This window comes from Carettochelys insculpta, chromosome 1, assembly GCF_033958435.1.
Source record: "Carettochelys insculpta isolate YL-2023 chromosome 1, ASM3395843v1, whole genome shotgun sequence".
NCBI lineage: Eukaryota > Metazoa > Chordata > Testudines > Carettochelyidae > Carettochelys > Carettochelys insculpta.
In genome coordinates, this window is record NC_134137.1 from 16,330,358 (window position 1) to 16,348,057 (window position 17,700).

General features: G+C 51.1%; 1 protein-coding gene across 2 annotated transcripts in view; it reads right to left on the reverse strand.

Annotated features, from left to right (window-relative positions):
* Nucleotides 1–16,616, reverse strand: part of P2RY2 (purinergic receptor P2Y2) — a 39,825-nt gene extending 23,209 nt beyond the window's left edge. For both annotated transcript variants that reach the window (XM_074981093.1, XM_074981082.1), the window contains exon 1: nucleotides 16,354–16,616. The gene's annotated coding sequence lies outside the window, so the exon portion shown is untranslated. The remainder of the gene's footprint in view (nucleotides 1–16,353) is intronic.
* Between the last annotated feature and the right edge of the window lie 1,084 nt (nucleotides 16,617–17,700).

The window sequence follows — 17,700 nt, forward strand, 5'->3', positions numbered from 1 at the left end:
CAAAGTCCTACGCTCTGTGCTCCACCCACTGCCCCTGCCCACGCCAGCAGCGGCTCTGCCAAAGCCCTACGCTCTGTGCTCCAGTCCCCTGCCCACGCCAGCAGCGGCTCTGCCAAAGCCCTATGCTCTGTGCTCCAGTCCCCTGCCCACGCCAGCAGCGGCTCTGCCAAAGCCCTACGCTCTGTGCTCCAGTCCCCTGCCATTCTGTACCCTGCCAAAGCACTTACACCACTTACACAGAGAGGAAGAATGAGTCTGTGCTGAGCCAAGCACCTGCTGGCTTTCAGTCCAAGTAGCAGAGGCTCCTGCACTAAGCTCCACCTCCTAGGTTCAACTCTACCTGTCTGCATTACTCCTACGCTGCTCCTCCAGGTCGCAATCCTCACCTGCTCCCTCTCCCAGGTCACAGCCCACCTTCAGCCAAATCCTGCACCCCAGTCCCTTACTCTAAGCTCCCTTCTGCCCTGCACCACCTCCATTAATAGCATGGAAGGGGGGTGCTTGACCACTTAACAAATCCTTGTAGTAGCTCCCCCATCAAAAATTACCGCCCGTCCCTGCTCTAGGCACCTCTGTAACACCTTCCAGAAGTGACCATTTAAAATAACCCAGCACCAATGCCCCTCCTCTGTGAGCAGTTCCACCACCACAATCACACTCCCACCTCTGTGGGCCCATGCCTGGGGAGGAGGCTGAGTTGGGTACGTGTCCCCAGGATGGGCAGGGGCAGGGGCTGGTTCAGAGAATTATTTCTGAAGGCCCCGACAGAGCTGCAACAGAAATGCAGAACTCCCGTGGCTCTCTGGAGCGTGGCAGCTAGCAGGGAGAGCCTGACAGGGGAGTTGGAGGCAGCAGCCCACCCACTGGGCTCCCTGCTGGGTCCGACAGGCAGGGGCAGAGGAAACTGGAAATGAGCCGGGCAGGAGAAGAGGTTCTGCTTCCCTCGGCCCCCATCCCCAGCATCCAGGGCCAGCACCACCTGAAGCAGCTGGTGAGGGAGGCACCTGGTTCCACTGCTGCAGCTGAGCCCCTGGACCCGGTTGCTACCGATGGGGGCCGAGGGTGCTGGGAGAGAGGCCCTCTCCTTCCTTCCCACAGCAGACTGAACCCATAGGAGGTGGCACTTGGCCCCCTAATTCCCCCAGCCATTGCCTATGTCCGAGTGACGCAGGTTATGCTGGCGTGGTAGCAGGCACAGCACGATGGCAGGGAGGGAGCCTCTCACACCAGCACGGCTACCGCCGCTCCTTGGGGGTGCTTTGTGTCGATGGGAGAGCTGTCTGCTGTAGCACAGGGTGCTCACACAAGCGATCCTACAGTGATGACACCTATAGGCCTGCCAACATGGTGGGTCGGGGACAACTGCTCTGGGCCCTGGCGATTCAAAAGAGCTCAGGGCTGCCAGCCTCCAACACGGCAGCAGTGGGCAGAGCCTTGGTCCCTTTAAAGCACTGCTGCAGCCATGGCTGCCTGGCCAGCATGGTGCTGAAGGGCTGGTGGGGAAGGAGTCGCCCAGAGGCCGGGCATTCGTGACAGCCCCCTTGTGCGACTGCATGAGAGCTGGTGTCAGCTCTCTGGCACGGGCGTTGCCTCGGTGAGCACGACCAGTGTGGCATGACCGTATGGAAAGGATGGCAGCAACAAACACCAGCCTTGCTAAGGGATGCGTCCAGGGCGGCTGCTAATCTTTGCACTGATTTGAATGGGCTCGGGGGGCGGCTGGGCTGTGCGGTCAGGTGTGGTTTTGAATGCTTCTGGAGGAAAGCCACACACAACACCTTGTGCATTGCGCAGCACTCGACACTGGTTCTCCCAGCCTGGCCCAGGTTTCTCACATGCCTGTGCGGCTTGCTGGAGTTGAAGGGCGTTTGCCTGGGGGGAAGAGAGGGCAGTTGCCCCAGGGCTTGGCCTTTCAGAGGGGCCCAGAGCTGTGGCCACTGCCACCATTGGTATTTTGGCAGCAGTGGCAGCTAGGAGCTCGGCCTCACTTTGAAGTGCCAGTAGCTCTGCCCCACCACTCCCCATGACTGTGGAGAGCTCAGCGCCATGGTCCCAGTTGTGCTAATGGTGACTGCACTTGACCCCGCCCCTTCCACCCTTAGCCCCGCCTCTTTTGTGGGCACGGAACCAAGCCCCCTCCCACTTTTCCCTGGGACCCATGGTGGCTGTTGGCCTTGCTGGTGTCTGGGCAACAAAATGGCCACTGAAATTCAATATTAATGAATGCAAAGTAACGCACATGGGGGTCTAAATTAGCTATTACCCATCAAGAAAGGGATCTTGGAGTCATTGTGAGTAGTCCTCTGAAAACGTCTGCTCAGAAGCGGCAGTCCAAAAACCAACAGAATGTTGTGAAGCGTTAGGAAAGGGATAGATAATAAGACAGAATATATCATATTGCCTCTCTATAAAGCAATGGTATGCTCGCATCTTGAATGCTATGTGTAGATGTGGTTACCCCCATCTCAAAAAGATATATTGGAATTGGCAAAGGGGCAGAGAAGGGCAGCAAAAATTATCAGAGTATGGGACAGCTTCCATATGAAGAGAGATTTAAAAGGTTGGGACTTGTCAGCTTGGAGCTGACTAAAGGGGATGGGACAAAGGTCTATAAAATCATGAAAAGAGTGTTAAAATGAATAAAGCAGTGTTATCTACTCGTTCACATAACGCAAGAATAAGGGGTCACTCACTGGAAATTAAATGGCAGCAAATTTACAACAAATAAACAAAAGTATTTGTTGTGTCTGTGGTACTCGACGCAAGAAGATGCTGTGAAAGCCAAAATTATAACAGAGCTCAGAAAAGAACTCAAGACATTCAGGGAGAATAGCTCCTTCGATGACTATTACCCAAGGTGGACAGAGATGGAACACCGAGCTTTGAAGTGTCCTTCACTTCTGCTGGCCAGAAGCTGGGAGTGGATCGCTCAGTAATTGCCCGGTTCTGTTCATTCTTTCTGAAACCTCCGGCATTGGCCACTCTCAGAAGACAGGAAACTGGGATAGATGGACCTTGGGTCTGAGCCATTTTGACCATTCTGATGTTCTTATATAGAACCCAGATGTAGCTACCTCCCTGCTGTAACCCACTAGACCTGACTCCTCATCCCAGATCTGTGATAGAATCCAGGAGTCCCACTGGAGGCTCTCTGGCCACAGAGCTAGTAACAAAGTAAGAACACATTAAAATTGTAATGACCTAACCAGTGCCCCTTAAATGACTTGCCACAAGATGTCCAAACAGGTTAGTATTAGAGCTGAGGGTCTAATATTTATTTAATTTTCTTAGATACAGTGTTCCTATCAGCAAATTGCTGTTATCTGCCAAACAACTAGAGTTATCTTTTGGAATAATGGTTAAAGTTGCCCTTCGCCCTACCAAATTCTGAGAGGGTGCCCTGGTGGGCACTCTGTGTTATGGTTAGTTGATCTGTTCACCACAGGAAGAGTCCAAATCCCACCTTTAGTGAATCTCCTCAAGCTTTTTACTGATTACCAGTAAGTCTCCCAGTGTTGCCAGGGGACCTAGGAGGATGGGGGCTGGGATGTGACCTGAAGTCAGGAGATGCTGGGGGAGGCAATGGATGGCCCTTTCCTTCCATGCTCAGCTCCACAGGTGTGGAGCAGCTGGCTTGGATATGAAAGAGACCTATACCCATGCCTAGAGTTGTAGAGAAGTTGGAGCAAAGACCTGTCCATGAGGGCCTCCCTTTCCATGCTCAAAAAGCAGGGTGAGGGATTTTCCTTCCATGCATGGAACACACGAGCCAGTGAAAAGGGTCTTGGTCTCCTCCATGTACAAAATCAGTCTCGGGCTCCTGGAGAAATCATAGAACCATAGGACTGGAAGGGACCTTTAGAAGTCATCTCCTCCAGTCCCCTGCATGCATGGCAGGACCAAGTGTTAGGGGGATGAAGGAGCAGGCATGGCAGGGACAATGTGACTATGGCAGTGAGAACAGCAGTAATCTCAACCAAGCGGCATAAAGCCAGAAATCTAAAAGCCATAAACTCCTGGTCTGAAGCTCATTAGGAAGAGCATTTCCAGCAGATCTACAAAAGTTATTATTCCACTTTATTTGGCACTGGTAAGGTCACATCTGGAGTATTGTGATCAGATCTGGGGCCCTCAGTATAGAAAGGATGTATTGGAGAGGGCAACCAAAATGATTAGGGGTCTGGAGGACATGACCTAAGAGGAGAGGGTGAGGGATCTGGGCTCATTTAGTTTGCAGAAGAGAAGAGTGAGGGGTGATTTAATAGCAGCCTTCAACTTCCTGAAAGGAGGGTTCTAAAGAGGATGGAGGGAAACTGTTCTCAGTAGTGACAGAACAAGGAGCAATGGCCTCTAGTTACTGTGTGGGAGGTTTAGGTTGGATAACTGGAAAAACTCTTTCACTAGGAGGGTGGTGGAAAGTGTTACCTAGAGAGGTGGTGGCATCTCCCTCCCTAAAAGTTTTTAAGTACCAGGTTGATAAAGTCCTGGCTGGGATATTTAGTTGGGGTTGGTTCTGCTTTGTGCAGGGGGCTGGACTTGATGACCTCCTGAGGTCTCTTCCAGCCCTAGGATACTATGATTCTATAAAGCAGAGTGGAGCAATCTGTAATGTGCAGGTGACACCCAAGTGTAGATACCTGCCTGGATACAGCTTTGATGACGCCAGATTGACAGCCCTGATGAATGAAGCCTTCAGTTTCCCCACAGGACAGAGCCATCACAGGCCTTGGGCCCTACCACTCCTGCCAGTGTGCGTCCCCTGTCTTGAGGGAGCCCCATGGGCTATGAGCTCTCGTGACAGACTGTCCCTGCATTTCTCCGGCCCAGAGAGCCATTCCCGTGTCTGCCCATCTCGCCTCCTGTCAAGCACCGTCTGCCCCACGCACTAGACGTAACAACAGGACCAAAAGGTTCACTGAGTTGCTGTGGCTCTCCCCAGCACTCAGCTTTTTGCTGACGCTGCCAGTGAGGGGGTCAATGAGTGCCGGTGGTAGGGGCGGTTTATTTGATGTGGGCAGCTGCGGGCTACAAGCTGGAATGAGACTGTCAGCCTCTTTCACACAGACCACGGAATAACATTCCCCCGAGTCAAATGTCTTTCAGGCAGTGCCAGAAACTCCCCCTTCATTTCAGAAGCAGGACGACTTCACAGTGCCCACAGGCTTCTATCAGACAGTGGGCACGGCTGGTCTGGGGACCGCACACCAGGCCTGCTTGGCGACCCGGGGGCAGAGCGGGGGAAGAGAGGGAAGGAGACCACCAAAGAGCTCAAAGGGGCTAATGAAGTAACTGCAATGCCAAGGGCTAAGCTGGACCTGCTGCCCTGCACACCCCTCCACAGAGAGTCAGGAGAATGTTTGGTCCCAAAGTGTTTGGTCCCAGGATTTTGTGCTAGCCACAGGCCCAGAGCAAATGGAGAAGTATAAACAGGAGTCTGGGGGGTTGCTGGCATAGGGGGTCAGGAAAACTGGGGGATGGTCTCAGCTCTGATGCGCAACCTTGGGCAAACCTAAGTTTGCTGTGCCTCAGTTTCCCCACCCACCCTTTCCTGTCTTGAACACTCCTGTGGGCGGGCCCTGTCGGTGCTATTGTGAGGTAATAAATACTTTAGACTTGGGGAATGTTATAAGCCAAAGCCTAACTGCCTACCTGGCCTGCAATAGGCTGAGCCAGAAGCCTAGACCCAAACACACCCTGGACTTTGTGTGCGTTCAGTGCAGAAGCTGAATGGCCTGGCTCTGGCATGGCTCCGTTATATATTTCAGTAGAGCCCCACAAATCCACAGATTCCTGTGGGTATCCACATCTGAGGACATCCATGCAGTTAGCTGGGGGTATCCACGTCCAGGGGTGTCAATGCAGATATCCGTGGGTATCTGCATCCACAGGTGTCAATGCAGATATGGGTGGGTATCCACATTCTCAGGAGTCAGTGTAGTTATCCATGGAGATCTGCATCCAGAGTGTCAATGCAGATATCTGTGGGTATCCACCTCCGTGAGAGGCAATGCAGGTATCCTTGGATATCTGCATCTGCGGATGTCAATGCAGATATGTGTGTGGTTGTGGTTACACATGCAAACACGGATACAAATTTTGTATCTACATAGGGTTCTAAATATTAGTGACTTCTGGTTTGACACTGACTCTGCTATAACAAACAAGTGACTTTCCAGTAATGCATAGCCAAACTAGTGGTGAAAATATCAAAGCTGGGAATTTCGTGGGTAAAGGTCCCTTGAAACTTAATCCATTGTTGTGGCCTTTGGATACAGCTTAGTCATGGCAGTGAGTGAACAACGCAGAAGAATTAGCTGGAAAGCACAACAATTTCACCAGAAACAAACCCTTCCCGACACTGACTGGCCTGGCACCCCGCCGCTTGGAAGCTCTTTGCCTTGCAACAGAGATATCAGGTGCATTCACGGCTGAGGCTTCCAGTCAGGCGTAAATGCATAGCACAGATTTAATTTCCAAACTGTAAATTGATGCAATTTATGGGCATTATGTTGGCTTCATTCAAATTGTAGCAGAGTCACTCCTCCCGCTTTGGGCTGCATTGGCAGTTTCCCTTACAGAGAGCAGCTTTAAAGCACTGGGCCTGGCTCCAGAGGCTGCCCGCGGAGCATGTGTTGAATTACAGTGGTGAATGAGGAGCACATTTCAAGTGCCCCAGCTGCTTACCCAGAGCTGGGCTGCTCCATCATCCAGCATGTTCATATCTCACTTAGTAAGTTAGGACCACCCAGCACAAACTCACATGTTTGCTGGAGGGAATATTCAGCCTGAGCCTTGGCAGGAGCCGACTACTTCTTTTCTGCAAATGTCATTGAACTACAAGCAACAATGGCACTCTGATGTGGAAAAATATATTGACGATTCCCACCTAGAGCCTGGGGTCTGGCCATCCGGTGCAACACAGGCTGTGCTGGAGATGCACACGTCTTTGCAGCCCATGGAGGTGAACCTCCAGCCCGGGTTGACACACGTGGACCAGCGGCATGGTTCCTGCTAGTGCTGTAAAAACAGGTGGATAGACATCACTCTGTAGGGATGCTGGGGGCTGCAGCTCTGGCTCTGATGTGCAGCAACAGAGGTGGCATTACAGCCAAGGATCCTACTCGCCTTTGCCACCGATGTGTGGAAGAATTTTTATGTGCGCTGAGCCATGTGTGAACGTGCACCACTAGCAGAAACCAAAAAACTGGCTGTGGGTGCTTAGCTAATCATCTGGGCAGCAGTTAAAGATCTCCTGAGCGGCTGCACAGTGCGCAGCTTACAGGGAACACTGGGCCTGAGGGGTGGCAGAAGGGAATCTACCTTGGATCTGTGCCACTAAAGGACCCCCTCCCGGTCCCTCCAGGAGCATCGGGAAAGGGTTATACCAGCTTGGATTCTCCACCTCGCTCCACCCACTTTGTGCCATTCAGATGCTGAGCAGAAACAGCTGGCAGAGAGCTCCCTAAAGGGCTTCATGGGAGACGGGAGGTTATTGGATATGAGCTGGAGGAGGAGAGGGGAGCTAGGGTGGGGCTCTGTCACATCAGCTCTCCACTGACTTAAGTCCCTTCACCGCTGCTCCAACACCAGGGCCAGCCCAGCACTGAATCCAGGAGCATGAATTAGTGCCTAGATGTAACGCCCGGCTGTTATGGAGTGGGATCCAGGCAGTCTTGCCTTGTAGCCAGAGCAGGACTCTAGGTCTAGTGATCGGAGCAGGCATCCAGACTGGAAAACGAAGCCAAGAGTCAGCACCAGAGTCAACTGCCAGTTGCCAGACCCAGGGAGGTCAGACCTGGGAATTGAAGCTGAGGCTTAGAGCTGAGGTCAGGAGAGTTCAGCCAGAGTCAGGGCGCAGGGTCGGCACAGGTAACTAGTGATTGAGAGAAGTTGTCAGGCAGGGACTGAAGAAGTGAGGGTCAAGCGTGGAGCAGGACCTCAGTGGGAGCAGGAGTGGAGGCAGGGTTGAGGCAGGAGCAGAGCAGGAAGAGGGTTGGAGGAAGGAGGCACAAGCAATGTGTGAGGTAGCCCCAACAGGAAAGAACCTTATTGCTCAGACAAGCTTCCTGCTTCTGGCTTAAATAGTGTGCTTGGCCCCATGGGTGGAGCCAGGGCATGTCAGCTGCATGCCAGCCCTCCCCTTCCTTCCTCTCCCCAGCAGCGTTTCTCTTTCCTGTTACTCCTGAAAGCAAGAGCAGATGATTCATTCTCCACAGGCCTGGGCAGGCTGATTCCAGGGCTGCCCCACCTCTGCTTCTCTGAACACCTGCACTGACTGATCCCAAGACGCTAAGTCTTAGGGGTGGCGAGGGGAAACCATCCCTCACTTTGCACCACTTCCTTCAGGGACTGGTAACATAACCCCAACGCACCCGGTAAAGACCGCCAGGGCTGACGGCAGCACAGAAATCACAGGGAGTCAGAGGCGCACGAGGGCAGCTGCAGATACACTTTCAGAGTGAGGCTGCAACCCCATGGAAACCTGGGCATTGCAGAACAGTGCTCAGCAATGTTCCCTGTAAGCTGGGCGTTTGGGCAGCCACCCAGGAGAGATTCAGGTGCCACCCAGCTGATTAACAGAGTACCCACTGCCAACAGTATCTGTTTACATGGGTGGTGCACATCCACACCTGCCATAGTGCACATAGCAAAACTTATTCCACCTGTGGATGTTAAAAAATAGAGTGAGCACTGGTGGTCGTGTCCACATTGTGCAAATCAGTATCACACTTGGTACTTGTTAATCTCCTCCATCAAAGTTGGTGTGATGGGCGTACATGGCCAGCTATATGCTACCTGGGCAGAGGTGGGAAAGGTACCCAAAAAGCTACTTGAAAGCAGCTGCTTTCACTTCTGGATACCTGAGTACAATCTAGATGTGACATACGGATGTGAATGTGTATGTGTACTTTTACTCAAGTAGTTTTCCAGAGGGGCACCAGTAACTTGTACTTAAGTATCTCTCTCTCACACCCCCCCCCCCAAGTAGCTGCACTTTACTCAAGTAACTTTTTGGGTACTTTCTCCACCTCTGCACCTGGGGCACCACCCAAGAGACCCCCCCCCAGGTATCTGGAGCTGAAATATTTTCCCCTTTCATTCTAATTCCTGACTCAGATAGCATGATTCTTGGGGCTTGTCTCCATAGGCCCAGGAGAGTTAATCTGAATTAACAAAAGGTCTGAATTTAAAGCGTAGTAATTAAAATGCATTAAATCCCTATGTGGAGGTGTAACCTTCACAGTTCCTGGGTGTGGTGTTCTGGCTCACCTTGTGGCCCTGAGACTTCTTGAATTAATGAGTCCGCTGTATAACATGTGCTAGCTGCTACACAGTGTGCATCTCATACAGTAGCTGCTCATACTCCAAAAACCAGCCACCCTGCTGGTGACTGGGAGCTGTCTATATTGCAGATGTTTCTATGCAGAATCAAAGCAGCCTCAATCTTACTTAACTGAAAGACAGACGTCTTGGTAACTGACAACACAGCAGGTTCTCAGGCTGACTCAGCACGGAGTCAATGACAGCTCTCTGCTTTCACTTGTTTGTAGCAATACCTATTCTATAGCATTGTCACTGCAGGTGTGATGACTTCCATGAACAGCTCCAGAACTTCTTGCCACCTCATAAGAAAGTTCTTCAGCTTCCATGGGGGAACTCTGCATTGTAAACCAGGCCATTCCATTGTCCAAAGCAGGTCAGTGCCATTTAAGACATGCAAACATTATAAAAGGGGAAAAAATTGGGCTTGTGACTGTTTATACTTCTTTGTGACAGATAATGAAAGCTGGAAAGACTTTGTAAATAGGGGAAGGTTCCTGCTTGCTTTTTGTGTTAATAATCCAGGGTTGGTCTGTCCTAGAAGTCTCTATTACAGTGGTGCTCAACCTGTTTATCATTGTGGGCTGCATGTAATTCTGTTGGATGGCCTGAGGATGCTGTATTGGCCACAGCTGTCTGCCAACTGGGCTGTAAGAGGCCCATAGGCTGCAGGTTGATAACCACTTCTATATGATGACTGCTTGAAATTATGATACAGGTCGAACCCTACTAGTCTGGCACTCTCTGGTCTGGCAACATCGTGGTCCAGCATGATTTTAGTTAGCCGGATGTTCACTTATCATGGCCATGTTTCCTGTGGTCCTGTAAAGTTTGTTTCCAGCCACCAGGCCTGGTTCTCAGGGTTCTGTGCTGTTATTTAGCTGAAATTTACCCCTAAATGTCTTCTCAGAGCCCAGTAAGCAGTGGAAGTGTTGGTAATGCTGCTGGGCAATATTGACCTCCTGTGCATAAGGCCGACAGACCCTGGATTGATCCCTTGATCTTTGGGGACAAAGTCCTGTGCTCTACCACGTGAACTAAAAGCTGGTGAGCTCTCAGCCAAGGCTGTAGATCAGAGCCTTCACTTTCCCTTGTCAGTAGGCTTAGTGCCTCTGGGGGTTACATATGGTTGAACAAATTCTCTGATTCAGCGCTGGTCAGGTCCTGAGGGTGCCAGACTAGAGCAGTTTAACCTGTGCTAAAGTTAAGAAATTGAGAGAGGGAGAGATTTGTAGTCAATCTGTTTAAATATGTTGTATCTATATGACATTCTTTAACTTCAGTGCCTGACTAACATTTTGGAGAAAATGCAACTATATTAAAGATTCAGTACCCCCAATCTTTGATTAAGCAAGCACAAAACAAACATATCTCTACCCTAACCAGACTTGTCACTTGCGCATGGAACAGAATTGGATGAAATATTTCTTAAAACTATTGAAGGTGCTTTTTTAATTCGAACATATCAAAAACATGTTTGTGATTTCCCCTCCTCACTCCAACATTTTTCAAGCATCTCTAGAAAACATAACATTAAGCTGGGGGGAAACTTTAACATGTCTTTTGGGGCCTCTTTCTTCATATGCAAAAAACTGTACAAACACAATTTGTGCAGGTCACACGTTAGCTCTGACAGTGTCCAGCTCACAATGTGATAAACAGAAGCAGGAAAGCAGCACTTAGATCAGTCAGTAGTGGTCAATCTGTGGTCTGGGGGCTGCATGCAGCCCATCGGGGTTCTATGTGTGGCTTACGAGACATTTTGTTTACTGTTGTTCATGTGCAGGGTTGCCAGATTCTGCTGATTTCTGTCCACATAGTTTTTTTCCTATCAGTATTACTGAAGTGACATGCACATAAAACCAGGGCACATGGAATGAGGTACATGCTGATTGTAAACAACACAGACTGTGAGAGCTGTGTGCTCCCTCTGCAGCCAATGAAATGCCCTGCTACACTTCCATCGGGCACAACCTGCAAATTCTAGGTGCACAAGCTCAGTTAGAAAGACTACTGAATCCTGGGAGAACATCTTGGTTCTGACAATCTTGTGGCCCACTGAGATGAAAGTGGGCCACTCACACAACCCATTCGCTCACCTAGCTTGCTCCTTGCCAGCTTAGATACTATGGAAACAGTTGCCCCAAAAATATCTTACGGTCAGATTCCAATACCGTGATTTAATAGTACCTTAGTTCCATTGTCTTCAATGGGATGACTCATGGTGCAAAGTACTAGGCGTTGGAAGACTATTGGACTCTCACATTGATCCATTTTTATTTTTAAGTGCTGTTTCCTAATACTCTTGGCTTGATGCACTTCCTGTGGGCATCATGGATGATGTAAATTATTAAGCAGGGGACTGAATGCAAAAACTGTGGTAGCTTTGGCGATTTGCTAACTTGTTTGTTTTTGTTTTACACTTGTGTTACTACCCAGAGATAATCCCCTCTTCTGCAGGGACAGGAAGAAGTAAATTATTGCTGGAGTAGTTAAACTCCATAGTTAAGTGCCTTACTTCTCTGGTTCTCTGTAAATACTTGCTGTAGGTTAGCCCTTTCGCCTGGAAAGATGTGGAAGTGTTCCAGGACACAGGAAGATTCCTTTGCAAAGCTCTTGCCCTTGAGATGCTGAGTTGTGCTTAACTTCATTGGAATGTTTATGGACGGACTTGTGGGAAAGAAGGACAAAGATCTCTCTGTGTGTACATAAAGGAAGAAGGATCCATCCATGTAATTATTTCAAGGGAAAAGTGAAATCTCTGAACAGAATGTGGATGATTTTTCACACTGCTAGTACATCACCCCTGGAATATTATCAGATAATTACGTGTGGTGGTCTTCTTGGAGTGAGGATGAGATTTATTGCTCCTTATGACCACTGAGGGAATGGCAGATTGCCAAAGTCATTTTGTAATAGAGGGGACAGAAAACTGGACCAGAAAGGGAAATTAGATCCTTTGACAAAAAACTGGCCCTGCAAACATGGAATGCCATCAACTCTACATTCACACACACACTTGCAGTTTACCCAGAATTTGTTTTGGAGCAAAACAGTATCAGTTTGTTCCAGCCTTGTCCTTGACCAAAGCCAACTAAATGACTAATTAGACTGATTAGAAATTATGGGGCTCATTTAGATCCCATTGACAGTGGTGTCAGTTAAAATTAACCCAGCAGAACATGCCTGCTCTGTAAAATTGCAAAGAGGTTGACAAGTGGAGGGGTCAGTGTTCCTTGTAAGCTGAGGGCTTGGGTGGCTGTCCTGGTGAGAGCTCTGAGGCAGTAACTGCACTGGATTAACTTGGGCTGTTACAGTGAAGATAAACACGACAGAGAGCTTGTCCTGGAAGCCCGGCAGCACTGACTTGCCTGAACAGAGACAAGACACAGACTGGGATCCTGAAGAGCCCTGACCGGGGCGGGACAGAGTCCATGACTCCATCATTTTCTGCCCAGAAGGAGGAATGGCACGGATGGGATGGAGGGGAGAGAGTGAGGGCAGGTCTGGGGGAAGAGGCATCATAAGGAGCGAAGGGGTGGCATGAGGGAAAGGACTCGGGGGAAAGGGTGGCACCAACCAGAGGCTCACAGAGGAAGGGTGGCATGGGGGTACAGTTTGGGTGCCAATGCCCCCTGCCACTTTGAGGGTACCTCCACTGTTCCTAGCCCCAACCCTCACCCTGACCGCCCCAGGGCCACACCAGAACTGTTACATCTCCCTCTGAACGGTGCCCGTCTAAGCCTCTGCCTAAGCTATCCATACCCGGCCTCTTTCCTGCCAGCCCTAGAAAAGTGCCTTTCCCTTGGCCCTGCATCTGAGCAGGGCCAGCGCCGACACAAGTAGCAGTCAACCCCAAGCTGCAGTGGGTCTGAGTGTGACTGGCCCACCAGGGGCTTGGTGTGCACCAGTCCTGAGGAGCAGCCATCACAGGGACTCAAAGCTAGGTCTAACATCCCAACTGAGTGGCCTAACCACTAGGCTATTCTGCCACAGATGTGAGTGTTCCCTCCACCCCTCCCTGGCGATTCCTTTGCCCGGCTCTAGCTCTGGGTTTCTCTGAGCGCCTGATGGGTAGAGGTTGTATTACGCTGACAGACCTCAGACATCTGAGGGTGGAATTGAACAGACCTGGGATCTCTGGAGCTAAGGGCAGGGATCTCCACTGCAGGGGTCAGCAATCCCTGGCACTGGTGCCAAGAGTGGCACACAAGCCGATTTTCATCGGCACCTGAGGGCGGGAGCTCAGCCCTGCCCCTTCTTCCCCAGGCAGCTGGGAGCTTGCTCAAAGCCAGGCCGCCTGTGGCTTAGCAAAACACCAGCTACTGCTACCAACCACCACCTAACTCGTAAAGCTCTGCACCTTCATTTATTTATCAATGAAACTGTTTTACGTAGGGACCATAAGGGACTTTAAAAAGTGTCACGGACACTTGGCCGCACATAGAGGTCGTAAGGCCAAACAGAGGCACTCCGCCTTGGAAAGGTAGCTGATCCCTGCTCTACTGCAGGAGCCAAAAGCCGGCTGGCTCTCCGCTAAGGCTGTAGAGGGGGCCCAGTCTTTTCCTCTGCAAGGCCTGGTCTACACTAGACATTAAAGTCGACCGTAGATGCACAGTTCTAGCTACAGAAATTGCGTAGCTGGAATCGACTTATCTACAATCAACTTACCTGGCCGGCCTCGCGGAGGGAAGCCGAGGGGAGAAACTCTCCCATTAACCTCCCTTGCTCCTCTCGAGATCGAGGAGTACAGGAGTCGACCGTTGGCCCCAGGGAGCTCGATTTTGCCTGTCTCTACCAGTGGGCGCCAGGATGTGAAATCGAACCCCAGGAGAGCGACAGGGTCGATCATACCCTAGGTGGTGTAAGTGCCACTAGGTGGGACAGTACTGGACCCCCAGCAGGGGGGTGGGCTACAGCTACAAGATTCTACTGCAGTGTGGTCGTCTCTTCAGCTTCGGCTATGAAGGCTTCTGCTCTCCCTGGTCTGAAGAAGTGGGTCTGATCCACGAAAGCTCAACACCTAATAAATTATTTTGTTCGTCTCTAAAGTGCTGCTGGACTGCTTTTTTGCTTTGATAGTATATAGACTAGCGCGGCTTTCTGCCTGTCATCTAGGTTCAGTCCTGGTGACAGCCACGAGGGCAGTCGTTACACATGCTTTCGCCCTCCCGTGCTGAACTGGGCTCAGGTACCTAGGGGCTGCTGCAGTGCTCGCAGACAGGGCCATCCCGGAGGGGGCGTGGGGTGCCTTCCCCCCCATACTCCGGTTGTGGAGGGGTGGCCCTGCCCCCACTCTTGCTCCCACCCACCCCCATATCCTTATTATGGGGGCCTGGTACTGCAGCGGGGGCCTCTGCCCTCTCCCCGCACAGGCAGCGGGAACCGGAGCATCCTGGGGCGGGGCACTCTGCTTCCTGCAGGCTGCAGAGAAGTGAGGTGCAGCGGGCTGGGAGGGCAGTGCGGCAGGGCAGAGCGGAGCAAGCTGCCAGGTTGCTCCAGCTTCTCTGTCCCCTTAGTGAGCTGGGAGGGTCCCCTCCCATCCGCAGGACATTTGGGGCAGCTGCTGCAGAGCCCCCAAAAGCACAGGGCGGGGGGCAGCCACCCTGGCCCTACAGATGGGACGGCTCTGCTCACAGCCCAGAGGGACATGCTGACCCCCGAAAAGCCTATAGTCCTGATTCATGACAGGATGTCATAGGTGGCGGCAACAGCCAAACAGGTCGGCTTCCTCACCCCTCCTCCTGCGGGTCGGTCCAGCTGCCTGGGGGGAAAGCAGGAAGTGATCCCACCCCCCAGGCTGCAGCTGCTCACACACCTGCCTGTTCTCTCACCTACCTCCCAGGCCCCCTCTCTGCTCCCATCCCCCCTACGTGTCCCACTCCAGCTGCTGCTGTTCTCCTGCCTTTACCTCTTGCTCTGACCTGCGTCCCAGGAGTTAATCTGGCAGCTGCCGAGCAGCGGAAATGGAGCCGATAGGCAAACCCAGTGTTTATTTTTATTTAGGTTTTCTTCTGGCGGGGGAGGCACGCCCTGAGCGGCGCAGCAGAAAGCCAGAGTCACACGCCGACTTCGGGGCTGCACCACCTGTTGGGCACAGGCTCCGCTGAGCGCAGACTCCGGCGCTGCTTTGAAACCTGCTAAATATTTACAGCCAGTGGTGGTGTTTACAGGCAAGTAAAGCCCCTTCTGCTGATCTGAGCAGTGCAGTTATTCTCCCCCGCTTTCTGTCTCCAGCTCGCTTCTGGCAGCACAGCCAGGGCAATGAATTGTCCGGTGCAAAATATCCAGTTACCAAGCAAGACCAGAGCACGGGTGCTACCACGCTGCCCAGACCTGCCCTACACTGGGGCAGATCTGGGACAGGCAGGGGCTTTCTGGCTGTGGGTTAGTGAGACGGGGAGTTTTTCAAATGTGTCCTGCTGTTTGGCAACTCAGGGAGGGTTTTAAAACCAGGCGTGGCATGATTCAGCTTGGAAATGTCATTCAGCCAGGGCACAGCAGTTTGACACGGCCCGTGGCTGACCGTGTCACTCAGTTTTCACTCCTCTTCGTAAATAACCAGAAGCCACAGCAACAGGGGGAGGGGGAGTGAGTGTGGGGGGACAAAATCTGGTGTGTTGTTAGAAAGCACGCTAGGTTAGGACGGGGACAACACAGAAACAATCAGCAGCAAGTTATACCCCAGGATTAGCATTTGTGTGAGCGTGTGTGCGCGCACACACACACACACACACACACACAAACAGGGTCCAATGTTCAGGCAACACAATCCCCTCACTGTTCACCCCAAACAGTCCTGGAACTCCAAGAGAGGTCCATTATGGTGGTGTGGGAGCCACTGAACAGCTCCCAGTGTGTTCTCTCTCTCTCTCTCTCTCACACACACACACACACGCGCGCACACCCCTTAAATGCAGCTTGGTTCTGTGCCCCCTTGTGGGTTTCTGAACACTGCTCCCGGACAAATCTGAAGAAAGGAAAGAGAAGAAAGAGCAAATACAGATGCTCAAGTGTAATTGCCCCACTCACGGATTTGCTGTTCCAGGTGTCTAGGGAAATCGTGGTCCTCCTGCTGTTTTCAAGTCGCTCTCCTCTTAGCCCTTTTCATGGTCAGCTGTTTGGAAGGGGGTTATTCTGGCGTGTGGTTTTGTAGTTTCTCTATCACTCCCCTGTCCTTCCTGATTTGCGAGAGCCTAACGCTGTGACTAGCCCCAGCCGCTTCTAGGAGCTCCTGCCTGTCAAGGCAAGCTCACCCTTTGCTTGGGAGGCGGGGAGCTAGCTGTGTTTGCTGCTTTCCTGGCTCTTCCAACCTCACTGGCGCAGACAGGCGGAGTGCTTGTGCAGAAGAATGTAATGCAATCACTTGGAGCAATGGCATCTCCAGCCAGCCCACGGTAGTCTTGCTGTAAGAAGCATGGGACTCAAACCGGTTTCCAGCTGCCTGAGTAACAGAGTTTTGTTCTAGTTTTGATTGATTCATCTAACCTGTGTCAGAGGGGTAGCCAAGTTAGTCTGTATCTTCAAAACCAGCAAGAAATCCTGTGGCACCGTATAGACTAACAGATATTTTGTTGTTTTTAATCTAACCTGGTGGTAGAAGGATGAGGAGATGGGAAAAGCAAGCCAGCAGCCCAAAACCAGCCTATTTAATGTCAGAGGGGTAGCCCTGTTAGTCTGTAGTGTCACACACACAAAAACACAAGCAGTCCTGTAGCACCTTAAAGACTAACAAATTTAATTTATTAAGTAATGGGCTGTCATGGGTAAGACCCACTTAATCAGGGTCTTACCCATGAAAGCTCATTACCTAATAAATTCAATTGTGAGTCTTTAAGATGCTACATGAACAATGAGAAGTCCTGTGGCACCTTGTGCACTAACAGATTATTTTGGAGCATAAGTTTTCGTAGGCAAAGACCCGCTTTGTCAGATGCTGTAGCGGAAACTCCAGAGCATCTGCAGAGAATCTCCCCGCCATACATCTGACAAAGGGGATTTTCACCCAAAAAAGCTAATGCTCCAAAAAAATCTGTTCATCTGTAAGGTGCCACGGGACTTCCAGTTGTTTTCTGCTGGTACAGACTAACACAGCTCCCCCTCTGATACTTAAGGTGCTACAGGGCTAATTTTTTTGAAGGGGTTGTGAGCCTAGTTAGTGGTCACTGGTCAGTGGACTTTTTTCTGTAGTGCTTTGTTTTCCTTGAGCAAGATGGAGCCAGAACCAAACGCAAATGGGATCCAGACACCTACTGTGAATCCAGATGTAGAACAAGCAGGATTTCTTGCTGTTCATGTGTTTGCCCTGTCCCCAGCCCATTTTCAAAAGGCAAATTCTGCAGACTAAAATTCTGACTGCAAAGAGTAAGGGTGTTTGGG